Below are 24,411 nucleotides of genomic sequence, written 5' to 3' on the forward strand. Positions count from 1 at the left end.
TGATTCTTATTACATGCCTTTATTTATTCCAGAAAAGTATTTTTCATTACAGGCCAAAATCACCTCAAGCGAAGGAATTGAGTGAGCTGTGGGAAATACTGAAATTTGCTGCTAATTTATTCCAGGTTGACTCTTTGCAGGCATATGTTGAAGACACTCCCTCACTGCCATTGCTGGCTGTCCCAAATGCTATGGATTATGAATCTGTTTGTGTCTTCTGTCCTCTCTCTCTCTTTTCTCTCCTCTTTGTGCTCCCATTGTTCCTACTCTCTCTCTCTCTTTCTCATCAGACTCGATTTTGCCTGTACATTCTCACGGTCAGTCTGTTTCTTCCGTAAACGGCTGTGGCTGTCTTTGACACATGTAATGGATCATTCATAATCTGAGCATTTACTTCTTGGCATTAAGTGAAATCGTATATAAAATCAAAGGTCACAGTTAAAGCTTTCTGAGATCACTGTTTTACGCTGTGTATCAAACATCCCAGTTTGGATACATGAAGAAGCTTGATTAATGACTTCTGTCACACTTGAGCACTCCAACTTTCAGAAGAAGGAGGTATTGAAAGGATTGGAGGTCTTTCCATGAACAAAGTATAGCCTGATGGAAAACCTAGTTAAGTCACAATGGTTGACTTATAACTGAACTAATACTGCTAATAGAGAGGACTGCAATAAGGATGGCTTGAATTTCAATGTCCTTATTGGTGGGTAGTAACTTTTATATTACTTGTATTTTCATTGTTTGGCATTCCAGATTTTGCTGTTCAGTTCCCGAAGAACTCATTGTACTTTCTCCTTGGCTCAGTGCCTGAGACCTCTGTAACTTGCAGCAGCTGCTTATTTAGACGCCCCCCCACCCACCCTCCCCCAGCATTTTATATCCTTATTAAATTGTCTGAAATACGACGTGTATGCTGTTCTTTTCAGTAAACCCTTAAATTTCCCTTTGAAGGCAACAAGTTAAAATCTACATCCATCTTACCTTGCAATATTGCTGCCTCATATAAAATGTCAAGAGCAGGTTATGTTGTTGGAAAACTGGGTGACCTGGCATCAAAGGCTTTCTCTTTCAATAGTTCCATCAAGATTAATCAGGCAAATTTTCTGGGGCTGGGATGGAAGTTGGGGGAAGGGTGTTGAGGGTAATGTTAGAATAATGATGTTATTAAACACCAGGATTCTCTGTGTTAATACACCAATGCTCAGAGAAAGCTAATCCTTGCCCTGCAGTTTAAAAAATTGAAAAATTGAGCTCTGAGGACCACGAAGGAAGAATGAAGAGGAGCAATTTAAACGAAAGGTACAAGTTTCTTTTTTTTCAAGGAGGAGCAGACAGGGCTAGGATTTCACAGCACGCAGAATCACAGATGAAAGACATCAGTTACAAAAGCATGAGACCCTACTGGTTGGGTCTCAGCTCAATATTTTGCATCATTCAGGGCAGCAGACTTTGAGAAGGATGTCGTGATCCTGGAGAGGATACAAGGAGAATTATCAGATGAGTCCAGTGTGGAGGGACTTCAGTTATGTGGCAGTACTAAACAATGTGGATATCTCCATGGAACAGAGAAGGACCAGCAGAAATTTAATAGAGATCTTCAAACTCATGTACAATTTTGATGAATTAAAAATAGAGGAATTGTTTCCATTGGCAGAAGGATTGATGACAGAGCAATAATTATTTCAGTTAGTTCCGAAAAAGAACAAGTGGGTGGGGATGAAAAAGTTATAATTAGGTGGTGAATTATGATGGTTTGGAATGTGCTGTGTAAAAGGAAAGATGAAGAGGATTCAATGATATATTTTGGAATGGAATAAGTAAACTTATTGCATTGCAGAGTTACAGGGAACAATAGTTAGACAGTGGAATTAATTGAATAGCTTCTTCTATGTTATAAGATTCTATAAACTAGATATTGGTAAGCCCTATTTTTGGGGACAAGGATCACAATTTGCACTGGTTCAGACTGGGATGTGGCAATATGTAAATATTCAGCATGAAATGAAACAAAGGATGACAGGGAAAACTGTGATGGAATAATGGATGATATTTAAAGAGGAGATGTATGTAAGGTACACTCTCATAAAGGAATCAAAGCCAGAGACAGTTGGATGGCAGGGAAGATAGAGAGTATGTTGAAACAAGAGGAGGAGGGCATATGAATCATACCAAGTGAATTCTTCAAATGACAACAAGACAAATCCAATAATGTAACATTTGAAGAGGCATGTCTTAAAAAGATAATATGACAATAAAGAGTTAATTAGCATGTGATGGAAACTTACAGTACCCAAAGTAATATAAATTATAAGTGGGCAATGTCTGTTAGGGACAGAGAGGATGATATATAGATAGAGGTACATAGAAAATAGAACATAGAAAAGTACAGCACAGAACTGGCCCTTTGGCCCACGATGTTGTGCCGAGGATTAATCCTAATGTAAAATAAAATAACTTAACCTACGCCTCCCTCAACTCACTGCTATCCATGTGCATGTCCAGCAGTCGCTGAAATGTCTCTAATAACTCTGCTTCCACCACCACCGCTGGCAACTCATTCCATGCATTCATAACTCTCTGATAAAGAACCTACCTCTGATGTCCCCTCTATATCTTTCTCCTAATATCTTAAAACTATGACCCCTCGTGCCAGTCAATCCTGCCCTGTGGAAAAGTCTCTGGCTATTAACTCTATCCATGCCTCTCATTACCCTGTCTCCCTTGATCAGGTCACCTCTCTTCCTCCTTCTCTCCAGACAGAAAAGTCTGAGCTTGGTCAACCTCTCTTCATAAGGCAAGCCCTCCAGTCCAGGCAGCATCCTGGTAAACCTTTTTAGCACTTTCTCCAAAGGTTCTGTATCTTTCCTATAGTAGGGCGACCAGAACTTGACACAATATTCCAAGTGTGGTCTCACCAGGGACTTGTAGAGCTGTAGTAAAACCTCACAGCTCTTAAACTCGATCCCAATGCTAATGAAAGCCAAAACACCATATGCTTTCTTGACAACCCTATCCGCTTGGGTGGCAACTTTGAGGGATCTATGTACTTGAACACTAAGATCCCTCTGTTCCTCCATGACAAGTCGAGAGTATTTTTTATATGAGTGTTCACTAAGAAACAGGAAAACACTCTTATTCAAAAAAGGGTGTGAGGACATTCATCATAACTATACTCTGACCAATTTGACATCAGCAATGGGAAGGTTTTAGAAATCATAATTAAAAAAAAAACAGAGACTTGAAGAGGTTTTAGTTAATCAAGGAGAGCCAGGTTGGATTAGTAAAATGTTTGACTGATCTGGTTAAATTTTCAGAAAAAAGCAAAACAATGTTGATAGAGGGAATGGTCCCTTTATCGTTTTCCTATATATATCACAATGAATTTTTAAAAAGTCTTTGACAAAGCATCCACATCGAAGGTGGGTTAAAAATTGATGTTCATGGAATAGGGTAGCTTGGATATAAAAATTCCCTAAAACGCTTAAAAAAGAAACGAGTTGTGGTAAATGGTTGTTTTTCTGACTGGAGGATGATATGCAGTGGTATTCCCAAAGCTTCCATGCCAGCGTCATTGATTAGTTTTTGACATATGTTGATATAAACAATTTAGTTATCAGAATACCGAGTAAAATTTCAACGTTTGCTGACAGTACCAAACCATGGCTAACAGTACTGGTGATACATGTCAATTGTGACAAGATATGGATAGGATAATAGAACAGGCAGACACGTGGCAGACAGAAGTTAATAGATAGAACAGTGAGGTGTTGCACTTCAGTGGAAGGGAAAGGCAATGTAGGAACAGTGGTTTCTGGGACTTCATGAAAGTGGTAGGACACACTGATATAGTAGTTACCACAACAGATGAGATCTTATCCTTCATAAATAGAGTTATTCAGTACAGAAATTGGGGAGTTATACTGAACTTGGTTAAAAGCTCTAGTTAAGTATTACAGCATGCGGTCCAGTTCCAGTCCTTATACTTTTGGAAGGATATGAGGCCTTCTTAAGAGGGTGAGGAGATCTAACAGAATGTGTCCAAAGATGAGGGATTTTATCTCCAATGTTAGCTTACAGGAGTAGGAACTGAGGTTGATTTTCTTGATGTTGAGAGTTTGAATGGAGATAAGATTCGATTTGATTTATTATTGTTACATGTACTGCGACACAGTGAAAAGTGTTGCTTTCCGTGCTATCCAGACAAATGATACCTTACATGAGTATGACAGGGTGATAGAACAGAATGCAGAATATAGTGTTACAGTTACAGAGAAAGTGCAGAGAAAGATCATCTATAATATATGAGAGGTCTGTTCAAAAGTCTGAAAACAGCAGAGAAGAAGATATTCTTGAATCAGTTGGTAAGTGTGTTCAAACTTCTGTACCTTCTGCCTGATGAAAGAAGGTGGATGAGAGTAGGTCTTTGAGATAAAGTTAAAAATCACACAACACCAGGTTATAGTCCAACAGACTTATTTGGAAGCACTAGCTTTCGGAGCGCTGCTCCTTCATCAGGTAGTTGTCACAGCTACCTAATGAAGGAGCAGCACTCCAAAAGCTAGTGCTTCCAATTAAACCTGTTAGACTATAACCTGGTGTTGTGTGATTTTTTAGCTATGTACACCTCAGTCCAACACTGGCACCTGAAATTTTGAGATAAAGTACACAAATTCCTACTAACTAATGGAAGAAGGGCTCACAGATCAAAGATTTTTATAAGAGACGTGAGTGGGGTGTTGATGAAGAACATCCTAACGCAGCAAATGATAAAAACCTAGAATTTGAGGATGGTGTAAGCAGAAATGCTAAACAATTTCAGCAGTGAATTGGATGAGCATTGGAAGAAAACAAACTTGTAGGCCACAGGAGATAAAGTGAGGGAATGGGGCAGACTGGATTGCTTTAAAATGAGCAGCATGGACTTAATGAAATGAATGACATCCTACGTACTGTTATAAATCCATGATGTGAATTTTGTTGGCGGGTGGGGGCAGTGGATTATACGGCATGCTGTAAAGGTAGGAAGGAATGAAGGGTACTCTGTTTGAGCCATCCCTTGTACATTGGACCTCAAATGCTCATATCTTGAAGGGTAGTACAGAGTTCTGATAGGCATACAGTGAGTAACCGCAGCAAGGTGGGAAAGGTGTATCACTTACCAATTGAACAACGGACAAGGTGTACTCTAGAGGTCTCAGGTGGGAAATTTGGTTTGACGGTATATGCGAAAACACTGATGACATAGCACATTGAGATGCTGGCTGCTTTGCATGCTCTGCTGGATGGCATCTGGTCACTGTCAAGGAACAGAGAAGAGTCTAGCTCCAAGGAGCAAATGCTCCAACAGGCTCTGACTCAGTACTGTCTTTGCATCAGACAGCCAAACTAGCTGACATGACACCAACATCCTAAATCAGATCAATTAAAGTCCAGGCTGGATCTGTGTTATGACACAATGGCAATGACCTAGTGGTATTATCGCCAGACTATTGTTCCAGAGACCCTGGAATTGATCTGGAGATCCATGTTTGAAATCTCACCATGGCAAGTGGTGGAATTTGGATTCCATTAACAAGCTGGAAATAAGAGTCTAATTTATGACTATGAAATGAATGCCAGGAAAACAAAAACCCACCTGACTCATTAATATCCTTCAGAGAAGGAAATCTGCCATCTTTACTTTGTCTGGCTTACATGTGACTCCAGACATTCAGCAATGTGATTAACTCTTAACTAACCTGTGGGCAATTAGGGATATCCAATATGCTTTCCTAGCCAGTGATACCCACATCCCTTGAATGGATATATAAAACAAAAGCACACAGCTCCAGTCCTTTCTATAACTTCTATTCTATTGCTTGATCATGCTGCAAACTCAAAGGCATAGCTCCTGGTGCCTGGCTCCTTTTATAACTGTTGTACGTGCAGGCCACATCCAACCCTGCCCCGTGAAAATATGATAGTACTCCAACAAATCTAGAAATTCAATGCACCACCTCCAAATAATCCAGTACTTCCAGGCAGTTTGCAATAGAAAAAAGTTCCACTAGTTTCACATGCCTAGTTATCTCCTGCGGCCTACAATTAATGTGGCTGGGTCTAGCTTGGAGCTTCACGTGTGATGTCTCTTGAGTCAATGACACAGATCCAGCCAGGACTTTAATTGATCCAATTTAGGATGCTGGTGTCATGTCAGCTGGTCTGGCTGTCTGATGCAAACAGGGTGCTGAGCCGGCGCCAGTTGGAACGCACAGAGAAGATACTTCTGTGAAGGTATGTGAACCTCTTGTGAAACTGTCATCTTGAATGCCAGTGTAGGAAGTGACTGGCACTGATAACATTGCTAGAGTGGCACGAGATATCAGTAGTGGCACTTCACATACATTAATTGCAGTCATAGTGCTGTACAGCACAGAAACTGACCCTTCGGTCCAACTTGTCCATGCTGGCCAGATATCCTAAATTAATCTAGTCCCATTTGCCAGCATTTGGCCCATATTCCTCGAAACTCTTCCTATTCATACACCCATCCAGATGCCTTTTAAATGTTGTAATTGTACCAGTCTCCACCACTGGCATCTCATTCCATAAATACACCACCTTCTACGTGAAAAAATTTCCCTTCATGTCCCTTTTATATCTTTCCCCTCTCACTCTAAACCTATGCCCTTTAGTTCTGGCCTCCCCGACCCCAGGGAAGAGAGCTTGTGTATTTATCCTGTCCATGTCCTTCATGATTTTGTAAACCTATATAAGATCACCCCTCAGCCTCCAACACTCCAGTCCCAGCCTATTCAGCCTTTCCCTAAAGCTTAAACCCTCCAACTCTGGCAACATCCTTGTGAATCTTTTCTGAACCCTTTCAAGTTTCACGACATCCTTCTTATAGGAGGGAGACCAGAATTGTACACAGTATTCTAAAAGTGGCCGAACCAATGTCACGTACAGCTGCAACATGACCTCCCAACTCCTGTACTCAATACACTGAACAATAAAGGAACACCTTCTTCATTATCCTATTTACCTGTTTTGCGCACTATATTTGATTAAGTGTTGCGAACATCTTTGAAGTGGTAGAAGATCGGCAACTCCTAATAGTCAGAGGAAAACTGAGAAACAAATTTGTAAGGAGATCTCAGCTATCTGTAAGAATAATAGGGTGGTTATGGTAGGGGATTTTAACTTTCCAAAAATAGACTGGGACTGCCACGGTGTTAACGGTTTAAATGGAGAGGAATTTCTTAAGTGTGTACAAGACAATTTTCTGATTCAGTATGAGGATGTAACTACTAGAGAAGGTGCAAAACTTGACCTACTCTTGGGAAATAAGGCAGGGCAGGTGACTGAGGTGTCAGTGGGGGAGCACTTTGGGGCCAAGACCATAATTCTATTAGATATAAAATAGTGAGGGAAAAGGATAGACCAGATCTAAAAGTTGAAGTTCTAAATTGGAGAAAGGCCAACTTTGACGGTATTCGGTAAGAACTTTCGAAAGCTGATTGGGGGCAGATGTTCGCAGGTAAAGGGATGGCTGGAAAATGGGAAGCCTTTAAAAATGAGATAACGAGAATTCAAAGAAAGTCTATTCCTGTTAGGGTGAAAGGGAAGGCTGGTAGTATAGGGAATGCTGGATGACTAAAGAAACTGAGGGTTTAGTTAAGAAAAAGAAGGAAGCATATGTCATGTATAGACAGGATAGATCGTGTGAATCCTAAGAAGAGTATAAAGGCAGTAGGAGTATATTTAAGAGGAAAATCAGGAGGGCAAAAAGGGGACATGAGATAGCTTTGGCAAATAGAATTAAGGAGAATCCAAAGGGTTTTTACAAATATATTAAGGACAAAAGGGTAAGTAGGGAGAGAACAGGGCCCCTCAAACATCAGCAAGGTGGCCTTTGTGTGGAACCGCAGAAAATGGGGGAGATTCTAAATGAGTATTTTGCATCAGTATTTACTGTGGAAAAGAATATGGAAAACATAGAATGTAGGGAAATAAATGGTGACACCTTAGAAAATGTCCATATTACTGAAGAGAAAGTGCAGGATATCTTGAAATGCATAAAGGTGGATAAATCCCCAGGACCTGATCAGGTCATAGAGTCATTGAAAGTGGGGTCGCATGTAGATAGGATAGTCAAGAAGGTGTTTGGTATGTTTTCCTTTACTGGTCAGACTGTTGAGTACAGGAGTTGGGAGGACATGTTGCAGCTGTACAGGACATTGGCTAGGCCACTGTTGGAATATTGTGTGCAATTCTGGTCTCCTTCCTATTTACAAGGATGTTGCCAGGGTTGGAGGATTTGAGCTGTAATTGGAGACTGAACAGGCTGGCCTGTTTTCCCTAGAGTGTCGGAGACTGAGGGGTGACCTTATAGAGGTTTACACAATTATGAGGCGCATGGATAGGATAAATAGAGAAAGTCTTTTCCCTGGGGTCAGGGGAGTCCAGAACTAGAGGGCATAGGTTTTGGGTGAGAGGGGAAAGATATAAAAGAGACCTAAAGGGCAACCTTTTCACACGGAGGGTGGTATGTGTATAGAATGAGCTGTTGGACGAAGTGGTGGAGGCTGGTACAGTTGCAACATTTAACAGGCATTTGGATGGGTATATGAATAGGAAGGGTGCTGGCAGGTGGGACTAGATTGGGTTGGGATATCTGGTTGACATGGACGGGTTGGACCGAAGAGCTGTTTCCATGCTGTACATCTCTATGACTCTGTCACTCCTAAGTTTGATGCTGATTGATAAAGTGAGTAAGGTGAAATCTCGGGTTGGCTCTGTTTCTTTGACCATTGCCTGAAATCAGTGTCATTTCATCCATTGGGCAAAAGAACCAGCGCGAACCCAAGAAAATGCTTTTTTACGCAATAGCTTCTTTCTGCCGGCGCACTGCATGACAGGCTGCTGTCAGATTTAATGATACCAAGAGGGAAATAGATAAACACTTCAAGGCAAGTATTTACAAGGAAAGAACTGGGTAGCTAATTCTACCAAAGATAGGACCCAGGCATAACCAGCTCACTCTTTGACCTATCATGCCAGAGGTGGAATCTCGTACAGACAACAAGCTTCTCAGATGCTGGATTAGAACCCTGTGTCCCTGATTTTCAGGAAAGCTCGGTGCACTTTTTTCGATGCAGACATGTGACAGGCTGATGGTGGGCCTTTCCTTGCTATCAGGATCCATGGGAATGTAAGTTCCACCTGCCAAGAGCTGCTGGCCAATGAGAGTCTTCAGTGGAGAGTGGACAACACCCACACAAGACCTAGGATCATTGTTGGATCTCAGGACAAGAGGGAGTGATGAGCCTGGTTAGAGATCAAGGGGTAGGTCCGACCGCTAGGACAAGCATGTTGCTTCTCAGCAAGACACCCCCTTCCCTTCCAAAGCCAACTTTTTTGATCAGATTCCCACCCACCAAGAAGCCATATGGGTTTGTTTGCTATGTTTCCCAATGAAAGGTTAATATCAGCAATGGCAGATGAGGCCTCCAATTGGACACAAGATTCCCTCCTATGATTTGGTGATTCTCTGTGATTTCAATTAACTAAAAAAAAAACCTCTATAAATCTCCCTGCATATTGGGATCATCAACTCGTTTCAATTTTCACCTTTAAAAGTGCCATGGAATTCATCCAATTTCTAACTTTTCTATCTCCCACCATCTCAATTTATGCAGCAACCATGTCTATAACCTGAAAAACTATTCCTGAGATTTTCAGAAAATTGCATTGCTCCAACTCTGACCTCCTAAGCATCCTTCATTTCCTTCATTTCAATTATTGAGACTGTAAGATCTCAAATATATTCGCCAAACCTCTTTCTCTCTCAATTCTCACTTTTAGATGTTATTTAAAAAAACGCTTTGCGATCAAACTCCTTTGTTTTAATGTGTCTCCCTGCAGCTCAATAGTTATCTGAATATTCTCTTTTAAAGTGTCTTAGAACATTTTACAACATTAACATGACAATTAATCAACTGTTCATTTGTGTTATGACACACCCCTCGAGCTGGTGGGACTTAAACTTAGGCCTCTTAGCTCAAAGGAAGAAGGGCTCATGCCCGAAATGTCGATTCTCCTGCTCCTTGGATGCTGCCTGACCTGCTGCGCTTTTTCAGCAACACATTTTCACCTCTTAGCTCAAAGGCAAGGATATACCATTACAACACAGAAAGTCCTTTATCTGTTGCGTACAAATATAGTTTGTACATAGTTTTCACAATCAGTAGAGGCCATCTTTAATCTACAAATTTAATTTGACCCATTTCATATCACACCTTCATGTCTAAAGATCAAGTAACATTTTCTCCACCATTTACTTCGTCCACTATCTCTCACTTTTCTTTTGGCTTATCTGAGCTACACACTTGCTGCATCCAAGAAGAGAATTTGATAACTCCAGGACGTAGCCATTTATGCTGGCTGCCTGTAACTGTATGAGACTTGCCCTCCATTTGTCACAGTCATCTGTTGGAAGTGACAGAATTTGGTATGAGCAACAGTCAAAGATTAGTATTCTTGACTGAAAATGAAATCCTATTGCATAACTCACATTACCCTTACAGTCTTTTCCATAATGTATTTCTTTATTACAGCTTATCTCAGTTGCCTCCATTTTGAAAGCTTGTGGATTCATGCTCAAGGACCAGAGTGCTTCCTTTTGGTTCCTATTTTGTTTTATGCCCTCATGGAAGTCATGGATTGGGCCAGATCCCTAATTGCCCTCGAGAAGGTAGCGGTGAGCAGTCCCTTGAACTGTGGTAGTTCATGCTGGGCAGGTACACCCTCAGAGCTGTATGGAAGTAAGTTCTACGATTTTGAACAAGCAGCAGTGAAGAAACAATGATAGAGTTCCAGGTTAGAATGAATGCGAAGATGAAGGTGGTGTTGTGCCCAGGCATCATGTAGAGGTTGTGTGGTTTAGAAGGTGCTACTGAAAGAGTCTTGGTGAATTGCTGTAATACAATTTGTATATTATACACGCTGCTGCCCCTGAGCATCAGTGGTAGAGGAAGGAAATGTTGAAGATGTTGGATGGAGTACCAATCATTTTGGCGCAGGGTAGAGAAATTGTTTTCCTGTCAAATTTGCAATAACTTATTAAATAGAGGAGTTGCAATACACAGATTGGCTACCATAATTATACACATAACAACATGACTATACTTCAAGGAAATAACTATTCTCTTGTGTTTCATCTTGAGAAATCTGAAAAATGTAACGAGTATCAATAATAATGCAATTTTGTTTTCTTTGTTCAGATTAATACAATAAAAAAAGGCATTATTTTTCCTCATGCAGTTTTCTCAATATTCATTCCTCAACAAACATCACTGAAGCAAGTAAACTGGCCATGATCACATCACTGTTGGTGACACCACGTTGTGCACAAATTGGAGCCATATTTCCTACAGTAAAACAATGAGTACACTTCAAAACTCCTTCAATGTCTGTAACATGCTTTGTGATGCCCTGAGGTCAAGAAAGATTCTAAATAAGTTCAGGATTTTTCTTCCTTTCATGTTTTTAACACTTTCTTCTTTCTACAGATTCTTCACTTGTATTTCTATCTCGTGCGGCTTGAATACAGTAGATTAACATAGTGCTTACAGCCACAGTTTAACTGTGCTACATAAAAGACTCACCAGTATAATTTTAGACAGCCCTCTTGTCACATTCAAAGGAAAGAATGTGTCTCATTCAATACAGAGATAGGATGAAGATCGAGGCTGTTTTTGATTGCAAGATTGAAAATAACATTAGTATTTCTGACTCATTTCTGTCAGCTGGGCAATGAGAAAAATACTCCCTCCATGATACAGTTTACTTTGTTAGTGGTTCTGATTTACTCAATAGGAATGTGCTTGCTCCATTAGTAGTTGGTTATTCTGATTTGTTTATTGAGTGGAAACCAAACATGACCCTCTCTTGCATCTTTCAGCATTCTCGGTTAAGTAGGAAAGAGAGAAGCTTTGATTCTTTCAAGATTCTCAGATTGTTATGCTATTTAACTTATTATAATCATACCACTTGCATGGCCAGAAGGTGTAAATTAGGTTGATTACTGGATAATTTCATTCTGTTTTACTATTCCGGTAGCTTTGAAATCACCACCTATTAAATACTCAAACCTCTTAATTTTAATAAAGATTGACAATATAACCCCTATTTGAAAGTAGAACCAAATTAGAATTGAACTGAATTTGCTTTATTGACGCATGTATTCATGTGAGTAGAGTGAGAAGTTTACAAGTCACCACTTACGGCACCATCCGAGGTACAAAGGTACCTGGGTACAGATTCTGAAGTACAAATTCTTAGTAAATAAAATTGAAACTAAGGAAATAAAAGTCCAGCATTTAGGATTAAATGAGAAAAATAGAAAAATAAAAAAATCAGTATCAGGTTCCTTCAGATCCAGTCCGCATGGCATCTCGCCTCCCGTAACTGAAAGAGAGACCTGCTCTGCATCACTGCTGGGCCAGACCCGCCAATATAGGAGTTGCCGACCTTTAGGCGGCATCTCTTTGTTGCTGGTCCTACTACCCCAATACCGAGTCCAATGTTGAACTCACAGTCAATCAGAAGACCCCCTCTGGGCCGACTGTGACGACAAACAGAATCCCCCGATCCACTGTCGGTGGAGTTGTTGACAGTGAGGAAGGATGTGTCAGGTTACAGCGGGATATAGATAAGCTGCAGAGCTGGCAGAAAGGTGGCAAATGGAGTTCAATGTGGGTAAGTGTGAGGTGATTCACTTTGGTATGAGTAACAAAAAGATGGGGTACTGGGCTAATGGTCGGATACTTGGTAGTGTGGATGAGCAGAGGGATCTTGGTGTCCATGTACACAGATCTCTGAAAGTTGCCATCCAGGTAAATAGTGCGGTGAAGAAGGCATATGGCGTACTGGCTTTTATTGGTAGAAAAATTGAGTTCTGGAGTCCTGAGGTCATGTTGCAGTTGTATAAGACTCTGGTGCGGCCGCATCTGAAGTATTGTGTGCAGTTTTGGTCGCCATACTATAGGAAGGATGTGGAGGCACTGGAACGGGTGCAGAAGAGGTTTACCAGGATGTTGCCTGGTATGGTAGGAAGATCGTATGAGGAAAGGCTGAGGCACTTGGGGCTGTTTTCATTGGAGAAAAAAAGGTTTAGGGGTGACTTGATAGAGGTGTACAAGATGATTAGGGGTTTAGATAGGGTTGACCACGAGAACCTTTTTCCACATATGGAGTCAGCTATTACGAGGGGGCATAGCTTTAAATTAAGGGGTGGTAGGTATAGGACAGATGTTAGGGGTAGATTCTTTACTCAGCGAGTCGTGAGTTCATGGAATGCCCTGCCAGTAGCAGTGGTGGACTCTCCCTCTTTATGGGCATTTAAGCGGGCATTGGATAGGCATATGGAGGATAGTGGGCTAGTGTAGGTTAGGTGGGCTTTGATCGGTGCAACATCGAGGGCCAAAGGGCCTGTACTGCACTGTATTTTTCTATGTTCTATGTTCGATGCTGTCACAGTACCCCCTCTCTGAGCATATCATGCTGCCACAATACAGCCATTGTCTCGCCAACACCAGGAGTCCCTGCTCTGGGCCTACTGTAACCAGGAGTTTCTGCATCTGCTGCCAGGCCAAATGTTAAGCAGGATACATGGTCAAATTACTGTTATTTTAACTGTTGAAGCAAAATTAAGCAGAATACACTTACCTAAGACTCTTACTAATATTCCTGAACATCCCCATGCTGTTTTGGTAGCACAAAGATTATTAGTATTACATGTTGGGGAAATGCTAAGACTGGAAAATCCTGGAAATTCAGTAGCTATTGCCTGCTCAATTATTTACTAGGCAGATTGTCAAAAATTGTAATGAAGCAATGCACAACGCAGGAATCAGAGACAGCTGGGCAGGTTTCTGGGTCTTGTAACTAATTCTTGAGTTTTCTTATAAAGGTTAGAGGAACATAAGATAGCATTGTGGTTGAAAGACACCCTTTTAAACAGAACTTGCAGAGCTAATAAGGTGTGCTATGTTTGCATTCTGGATTGTGAGTAAGTTGGAGAATGAAGGATATCAGACAATGGGGATTATTAATTCTGAACACTGGCTGAATTTTTTTGTCTATATCCTCAGGCTCCAATGTGTTGAGTATGGTTTGTTGTAATTGACTGAGTGGTTGAAATGAAAGGAAAGGTTCCCCAATTCAGATTTGCTTCTCCCTGGTCTTTGTTGGCCTCTTATGTAATCTGAAACACAGTATTGAAATCTTGGCAGGCTAATGATGACCAAGGGTCTGCCCTGCATCCTCATTCATTTGCACAAATTCTGATGCGTTCTGTAGCTATTTCATGTTGTGATGTTGTCTTATAGGCTCACTTTTACACATAGTTATGCAAGAACACCTCCTGGGGGTTGTGGTGGCAATACTAAAGTTTACTATGCTGTAGTTTGGCATTTGTATTTAATACTCCAACCAATAAGAATGCGCAGGAATGGCCCAATGGTATCAATTATACAAAAACCATAGGACGCAACTAATGCAAGAGCATAACCAAATGGATAAAGGTAGGATGTTGCCAGGGTTGGAGGGTTTGAGTTATAGTGAGAGGTTGAATAGGCTGGGGCTCTTTCCTCTGGAGCAATTCAGGAGGAGCATAGAGAGATTAATTAGACAAAGTCTTTTCCCTGGGATTGGTGAGTCCAAATTTAGAGGGCATAGGTTTAGAGTGAGAGGGAAAAGATGTAAAAGGGATCTAAGGGACAATGTTTTCACGTAGAGAGTGGTGCCTGTATGGAATGGGCTTCCAAAAGAAGTGGTGGCGCCTGCTATAATTGCAGCATTTAAAAGGCATTTGGTGGAGTATATGAATAGGAAGGGTTTAGAGGGATATGGGCTGAGTGCTGGCAAATGGGACTAGATTTGGTTAGGATATCTGGCCAACATGGACGAGTTGGACCATAGCATCTGTTTCCATGCTGTACATCTCTATGAACCTATTACTCTAAATGTCAATCTGGGCATCCACTAAACTCTCCAGCCTCTTGTAACTCCCCCTAGTTTCTTGTATCTGCAGTTGCAGAAGGTTCAACTACGACTGGGTAACATTGTACTTCCACTCCAGGGCCACACATGTGTGGACAAGTCAAGAAAATAAGGCACCCACACCAATGACTCCATACTGGATAACGTGTGTCATGCTGTGTGGTGTGCCTATGGAGATACTTAAAATTAGTCCTTTTGCTAGCCTTCATCTTGGATTAAGAGTGAGGAGAAACTTTTTATGGCATGTCCAATTTTACTTTTGAATTTAGATGATGGCATAACGGTTGACCTTACTGTAATAGGTGTCATGAAGCTATTGACTTTTTTCTTATTTGCATTCATGTCCTCTGGCTAAGTACAAGCAGCAATGTGGCCACCACCTCTTCCCCAGCAAAGTGCATAGTTCTTCTGTAGGGGAGTGCCCTTCTTTTGCAGAAACAGCTCCAGAGCATCTGGTGCAAATTGAGTTTACCTTTTGTTGTTGGCCTGTCCGCTGGACTTTGCTTTTGTTCATTTGAAACAACTCCTGGAAACCCTAGCTATATGCTATTTCCTACTACCTGGTCAGGTTTGGAGTATGCTGTGTATATAGAATGAAGCTAGCCTCAGGGAGCCCCCAGTGACTGGCCAAGCATAATGTTAGTGAGCATTGAGCTCTGATCTCAGTCCCCGGGTTGAAAATAGGGTTGTAATGCTTGGATTGGACACTTTTATTTTCCAATTTACAAAGGAAGCATCTTTGAACGTGCCATATTTCAGTTGCTAGAATATTTTGGGCTGCTCTTGATATCATGAATACTGAAAATAGTCTCTATCTTTACACTTAGACTGATGTAATAGTGCACTCCTGATATCACCTATTATCTTCTTTAGTCAGCGACCATCTGCTTGCTAATTTGCGACAATATTAATGTTCTGACTTGGTAGAGAAGAGACTTTTAAAATTCGTGTGTTGATCTCGTCAGTGAAACAGAATAGGTTAATATAAGGCTGAGTGGTATGTCAAAATGTTGATGTGACTTGATCTGGCACAAACCTGAAACTGCCAACAGATTTATTGACTGAAACATATGTTAAATGCCAGTTATCATATGGGCATCCCTGGTTACAGTGGACAGCTGGTTTGCAATGCAGCCTAACACCAACGATATGGGTTCAATTCCTGCATTGGCTGAGGTTATCCTTCTCAATCTCTCCCCTCACCTGAGGTGTGATGACCCTCAAGTTAAACCACCACAATTGCCTCTCTCAAACGAGAGAGGAAGCATATGGTCCCCTGGGACTATGGCTGTTTTATCTTTTACCCAGACTAGGACCTTGTAACCCAGGCTCAGAAGTGCACATGTCCAGTCCCTAGAATTGTTAACCCTTCAGGATTTCCTAGGACTTAGGATTTTTCACGTCAGTTGACCACCTAACTCAAAAAATGTGGTGCCAGATAAGCACAGCTGGTCAGGCAGCATCTGAGAAGCAGGAGAGTCGATGTTTCGAGCATGAGGAAGAGCCCATTTTGACTCTGACCTCCAACAACTGCAGTCCTCACTTTCTCCTAGTGAAAAATCATAAGGCTATTAAAATGAATTATCCTGTTTTTAACACCACTGTTTATTATTTATATTTTTAAAAGATTAAAAATTGAAAAAATGGCTAGGCAAGCTGTCAGTAAAACCTGGTAAAGCTGCCATTCCAGGCACTAATCTTCTGTATAGCTACCAAATGACTGCCAATTAATATGAATTGTATGCAGTTATGTACCAGAGTTGAGGCCTGGGCCCTTTCACTCAATTTCAATTAGACAATTGGTGTGCATAAAGGCTGGCACCCTACCAGACAGTATTGTAGTTGAGACACCACGTATCCCACAGATGAAAGAATAGCCAATTAAGCAATTATGTCACCCAGATTCCTAAAAAAGCAATTCTTTCCACATTTTTTCCTGCTGAAAAGTCTAAATGAGCAACCACAAGGTATAATACAGAAACCTCAAATGCAATAAAAAGTAACTAAATTCTTTCCTTAACTCCTCTGAAGATAATAGATTTATTTATTTTGACTCCAATTTGGTTAAAATCAATTAAATTGCAGCCAGCTGAAAACGTTAGGTGTTGGCTGATCCTGTCTGGATCAGGTGAATGCCAACCAATGTTCCCGTTACATTCCTGTGACATTCCATCTGGAGTGATTGCCATTTGTGTGCATTGACTTCCGCTTTCAGAAGTTGCTGCTGTTCATGGGCTTTGGAAGACTGTGTAAGTCCGAAAGAAAATGAGAGGGAACGCTGGTGCCCACAGTATAGAGTTTGCTGCCCCATTCAAGCTAGGGTATATTCAGGGACATCCCCCTTGCACTTACTGTGGTGGAGGTCATGGCACTATGGGTCAGACCTACCTTGGGCAGAGAACTAGGGGAGTATAAAACTTGAAGTCAAGTCAGGCGATTGCCAATTTGCTTGCCATCATTTGCAATAATAAAGTACAATTTACAAATGAGTTCAACTTCTCCTGTGCATCTCCATAGACCCCCAACTTCCAACCTCATCATACCTGCTGATTTTCACTTCCTCACTGCCACCCATATATGAACTATCATCGGTGTTACAGCTACCTGTCATCTAAACAAGAAGCATTCAGCTGTGCCTTTGCAATTGAGTCTGCCCCTCTCTGACCCTTAGAAGTCCAATTTTAAATACAGTATCTGTGATTAGTGTGCATGGCTACTTTTCTTAAGAGCATTAAAAAGACCTCTTTACTTTTAACTGATGGACTTGAACACCAAATCATAATTCATTCATGTTGTTAACCATTGAGCACCACCCAATAATGGGAAAAAAGCTCATTGGTGTAATATTCAATAATGTCGACGATGTACCATAAAGAATTAGTCCCTCAATTAGATGACACATTTAAAAATAACTTTGTTGGTGACTTTGCCAGAAATATTGATGGGAGAAATATTTCAGTCACTTTTACACCGTCGCAACTCCTTTTTATTCATAGAGCCTTCAAGTGGTCGGAGTCATCTTTCCAATAATGAAGGGCAGTTGTATGACCTCCATCTATTTACTTCTTGTTGTTAAATTACCTCAGGGCTTATGAGCTGGTGAGGTTTGTCAGTGCACAGGCTGGGCATTAAAATTGTTCAATTTGGTAACTCAGGAGTTGAATAGGGGTGACTATATAATCTCAAACATCACATATTGCATGTGTTGTTTAATAATCTCTCCCATGAGAAATGAATGTTAAGGTGCAGGCAGGTTCAGATGGGTTAGAATCGAGAAAGCAGCAAAGCTTGGTCAAAGTTATGGGTATTCAGCAAATCATAGCTGGCATGTGTGGTTATTATTGCCTGATCTGGTGATCAAGAAAGAAATCAACATTTCTATGGGTCTTTTGAGTGTCTTTCAGGGTATTTCAACCAATGAATTTTTTTTGGAACATGGGCCTCTTGCTGAGATATTTGTATCATCAATAGTCACAGGTGAGGTTGCCGAAAGACTGGAGGTTGGCTAACGTGGTGCCATTATTTAAGGAAGGTGGTGAGGAAAAGCCAGGGAGTTATAGACTGATGAATCTGACATCAGTATTGGATAGGTTGTTGGAGGGAATCCTGAGGGATAGGATTTACATGTCACCTAGACAGGGGACGAAACGTTTGCAAGACAAATTTCCAGCTCGGCGAACAGAACTACAACAGGATTTACATGTATTTGGAAAAGCAAGGACTGATTAAGGATATCCAGCATGGCTTTGTGCATGGGAAATCATGTCTCACAAACTTGACTGAATTTTTTTGAAGAAGTAACGAAGTGGATGGATGAGGGCAGAGTGGTGGACGTGATCTATACGGACTTCAGTAAGATATTTGACAAAGTGTCTCATGGGAGACTAGTTAGCAAGATTAGATCACATGAAATACAGGGAAAAACAGCCATATGGATACAGAACTGGCTCAAAGGTAGAAGACAGAGGGTGGTGGTGCAGGGTCATCTTTCAGACTGCAGGAATGTGACCAGCAGTATGCGTCAAGGAACGGTACTAGGTCCACTGCTTTTTATCATTTATATACATGATTTGGATGTGAACATAGGAGGCATGGTTAGTAAGTTTGCAGATGACACCAAAGTTGGAGGTGCAGTGGACAGCAAAGAATTTTAACTAAGAGTACAACAGTATCTTGATCAGACAGTCGAATGGGCCGAGGAGTGGCAGAGGGAGTTTAATTTAGATAAATGTCAGGTGCTGCATTTCGAAAGGCAAATCAGGGCAGGACTTATATACTTAATGGTAATGTCCTGGGGTGTGCTGCTGAACAAAGACACCTTGGATTGCTAGTTCATAGTTCCTATGAAAGTGGATTCGCAGGTAGATAGGATAGTGAAGAAGGTGTTTGGTATGCCTGTCTTTACTGGTTAGTGCATTGAGTATACAAGTTGGGAGTTCATGTTGCACCTGTACAGGACATTGGTTAGGCCCCTTTTGGAATATTGTGTGCAGTTCTGGTCTCCCTGCTATAGACAGGATGTTGTGACACTTCAAAGGGTTCAGAAAAGATTGACAAGCATATTGCCAGGGTTGGAGGATTTGAGCTATAGGGAGAGACAGCAAAGGCTGGGGCTGTTTTCCCTGCAGCGTCGGAGGCTGAGGGGTAACCTTATAGAAATTTATAAAACATTGATGGGCATGGATAGTGTGAATAGCCGAGGTCTATTTCCTGGGGTAGGGAGTCCAGAATTAGAGATTTAAAGTGAGAGGGGAAAGATTTAAAAGGGATCTCGGGGCAACTTTTTTCACACTGAAAGTGGTGCGTATATGGATTGAGCTGCCAGAGTAAGTGGTGGAGGTTGATACAGTTACAACATTTAAAATGCATCTGGATTGGTATATGAATAGAAAGGGTTTAGAGGGATATGGGCCAAGTGCTGGCAAACGGGACTAGATTAAATGTGGATATCAGGTCAGCATGGGCGAGTTGGACCGAAGGGTCTATTCTGTGACTCTGTGACTGTCTAATGATTGTCATATGGAGATAATATTATGAACAGTCCACAAACGCCAAGTGAATGAAGGACTGTTTGAATCACTTTTTGAGGGGGAATACTTGCCAGGACACCAGATAGTGAATTCTTCAAATATTATCATAATAGTCTTTTACATTAATCTGCACAAGTAACAGTGTCCAGATGGACCTCATTCAGTCAGATCAAGTGATTGAAATTCCTGGGACAATCATAAGTCTTGTTTAGTTACTTTTTTATTCCATGCAATTTTGTCATGCATGCAGATAATTTGACTTCAGGATTTTAAATGTTTAGTTAACACAAAGACATCCAGCTGCTCACCCTGTCTGGCACTAAAGGCACATGCATGGCATCGTTAACTTGTGTTATAAGATTTCTTCTTTTAAGCTGCTTGATGATTTCTGTCCAATTACAAAGTGAATTTTAAGTTACAGTTACTATTTCCATCCCACAGTGTGACCATATATGATCAGCATTGACTATTATTATGAAACAGCAGTGAACTCTTCTGTTAATTAAACCAAACACCCAGAAAAGCTCACCTCGCCTTGTGACCTGTTAATGTATTAGTGACAGAAAGCTCCCAAATTCTACTATTTACAAAAAATCAATTTATTTTTTAACTCTAAAAGTGAACATTAAACAACAACTATTCACAACCCTTAAGCCCCCTTTCTGTTAACTATTTATTATCTGCCTTCAACTCTATGACAATGTACCAACTTAATTTCAAATCGCACAGTGTATCTCTTCTTTTGGTTGAAGATCTCCCTGGGTCGCCCTCTGTCTTTTAGATTAGATGACTTACAGTGTGGAAACAGGCCCTTCCACCCAACAAGTCCACACCGACCCTCCAAAGAGCAACCCACCCAGACCCATTCCCCTACATTTACCCCGTTCACCTAACACTACGGGCAATTTAGCATGGCCAATTTACCTAACCGGTACATTTTTTGGACTGTGGGAGGAAACCGGAGCACCCGGAGGAAACCCCACGCAGACACAGGGAGAATGTACAAACTCCACACAGACAGTTGCCTGAGGGGGGAATTGAACCCGGGTCTCTGGCACTCTTTTTACTGCAAAGATGTTTGATTTGAGAAAGGTACCTTTGATAGAGAGCATTTTGAATGGCAGTCTGGCTAACTCAGAAAATGCCGGCTACTCTATATACCCCAAACATTGGTTTCTCATTGGTTCAATGTTGTCAAAACAGTAAAAATCAAATTTGATTGGGTTTTATCATCCTGTGGCATAATTTAAGCTGATTGGTTAAATTCGAACTGTTGCGAAAGCATAGCAACTAAAAATCAGGTTTTGTTTCGCAATCAAATGTTACATATTTTAAATTTTCTAGTACACTCTGAGACTGCTAGTCAGTTACATGACAGGTGCCTGCATTGACTCTCTCTTAATGGTACAGTACACACCTTCAACTTCATAATACTTCACCCCTTAAGAAAATAAAGAACCATCATGATGAAAAGATGGCTTCACTTTTTTCTCTAATTTTTAACTCCATTACTGTGAAATATATATATATATATATTATACACACACACACACCCCACACACACACACACACACATATATATAAGACCATTGGTATCTGTTCAATCTTATCTATACTTTGTCCTTCAAATCCGCAATAATGCATCTACCATCAGATTCTTGCGACCTACAACATGTACGATGTGTAAATGAAAAGTCTCCATAAGACTCCAATGAAATAGTCTCATATTCTTGTCTTTAAGTTGTTCCAAGAAAGTAAGAGATTGTCATCCATGTACACAACCGCCTCCGACAAATTGTTCATTACATAACCATTAAAATGTGAGGCCAGTAACAACCTCAATAGTTATTTTTCAATGATAGAGTATTTGGTGGGTGTTGAGTTTCTTTGAAAAGTAACCAACTGGCTGCTCAATTCCATCATCTCTTTCTGTCGCAGTACAGCTTCAACTCCGATGTCGCTAGCATTGATTGCAACTTTAAAGGGTTTCAAAATGTTCAGTGTAGCTAAAACTGGTGCGGTGGTTAATATTGCTTTTGAATTGTCAAAGCCTCCTGATATTGTTCTGTCCACTGAAAGTTTGTGTTCTTCTTCAACAAATCTGTTAATGGTGCCACTATGCTGCTGAAGTCTGGAACAAACTTCCGGTAGAATCCACTTAGTCTGAAAATTGAGGAACCTCTTTCTTTGAGGGTGGTCATGGAAGTTCCTCGATAGCCTTTATCTTGCACTCCTTGGGGTCAATCTTCCAAGACCGAAGCTATGGCCCAAATTCTGTTTTCTTTAAGTTTATTACCAGTTTTGCTTCTCTTAATCATTCAAAGAGCTCTGCCAACTGTACCACGTGATCTTTCCATGGCTCACTAAAGATCACAACATCATTCAGATTGACTGCATAGTTTGTTAACCCAGCCACAACTCTGTTCATGAGTCTTTGGAATATGGCTGGTGCATTCTTCATTCCAAAATGCATCACTTTGAATTGATATACCCTATTTTGGGTTACAAACACAGAAATTTATTTTGTTTTCTCTGATAAAGGTACCAGCCAATAACCACGCAGTAAGTCCAACTTGGTGATGTAACTGGCTTGTCCAACTTTCTCCATACAGTCCTCTAACCTTGGTATTGGGAATGAGTCTGATTTTGTTACGGCATTGACCTTCCGATAGTCTACACAAAATCGTTGAGTCCCATCAGGTATGGGAACTAAGATGATCGGCAAATTCCACTCGCTCTGACTTGGTTCGATGATATCCTCATTGAGCATTGCACCTACTTCCTTCTGGACCTGTGTGGCTTTGAAAGGATTGTTGTTTTATGAAAACAGCATTCCCTATCTCCACCTCATGCACACTAGCATTTGTCCTCCCCATCTTATTCCTGCATTGTCCTCATACTGCTGCAACAAACCTTTCAACTGGGCACTTTGCTCCTGAGACAGACAGTTTACTAACCTATTCCACTCCTCAAGGACCTCCTTACTGTTTAACATATTTTGAGACACATCAAATACCACAACACCTGGATGTGATTCCTCACTCTGTGGGACAGTAACTAACACCTGTTTCTCTAGTTCTTTTTCCCTATGATAATAAGGTTTCTACATATTCACACGACATACCCAATACAGTTTTTTTTGATCCAGCATCTTTGCCAGATAGTTTACCTGATGCAACTTTTTCTCAATTTAATAGGGACCACTAAACCTGGTCTTGAAAGGATCACCTACCACTGATACTAATACGTCATCCCTACAGGAAAGTGTCTGAATGTTAGTGTTTTTATCTACCATCTGCTTCATTCTATGCTGTGCACTCTTCAGGTTCTGTTTAGCTAACTCACCTACCCGATTTAATCTCTCCCTCACCTCCGATACATAATCTAAGTGTGAGATCTCTGGCTTTGGTCCTGTTAATTTCTCTTTAATTAATTTCAAAGGGCTTTTCACTTCATGTCCAAATATTAACTCAAAGGGAGTAAAATGAGTAGATTCATTTGGGGCATCTCTCATGGCAAACAATGCGAATGGGATGCCTTTATCCCAATCATTCCAGTTAATCCTGACAGTACACTCTTAACATGGCCTTCAGGGTCTGATGCCACCTTTCTAAAGCTCCCTGGAATTCAGGATGATGCACGCTTGATTTAAAGTGCTGTATGTCTAAGCTCTCCATGGTTTCCTTAAACAGCCTAACAGTAAATTTAGACCCTTGGTCTGACTGAATCGCTCTGGGTAGCCCACACCGCGTGAAGAAAGCTCCTTTCTCCTCTCCCACCATTTTTGCCTTTATACTCTGTAATAGAATTGCCGCCGGAAATCTGGCAGACACATCCATTATGGATAGCAAGTACTGGTTCGCCACTTCTAGTTTTCAGAAGGGGACCTACACAATCAATCATAACCCACATGAAAGGTTCTTCAAATGCAGGAATTGACAACAAAGGTGCTGGTTTTATTACTGCCTGTGGCTTACATACCATTTGGCATGTATGACATGTACAGCAAAGTTAACCATATCCTTGTGCAGTCCAGGCCAATAGAAATACTTTTGTGCTTTAGCCTGTGTCTTTCTAACCCCAAGGTAATCTCCAACTGATAATTCATGTGCGACCCATAACACTTGCTGTCTGTATGCTACCAGCAACACAACCTGGTGCACTTCTGCCCATTTCTCCTCTGCACTAACCTGCCGTGGTCTCCATTTTTGTTTTAGGATTCTATATTCCAGGTAATAACCCTCAGAAATATTCTCCGCTTCCTTTTCTGAGTATGCATCTATATCTATATCTTTTATTGTCTCGTCTTTCAGTTGTAAATCCATTAGCCTTT

The sequence above is a fragment of the Chiloscyllium punctatum genome, chromosome 22 (genome assembly GCF_047496795.1).
Source record: "Chiloscyllium punctatum isolate Juve2018m chromosome 22, sChiPun1.3, whole genome shotgun sequence".
NCBI lineage: Eukaryota > Metazoa > Chordata > Chondrichthyes > Orectolobiformes > Hemiscylliidae > Chiloscyllium > Chiloscyllium punctatum.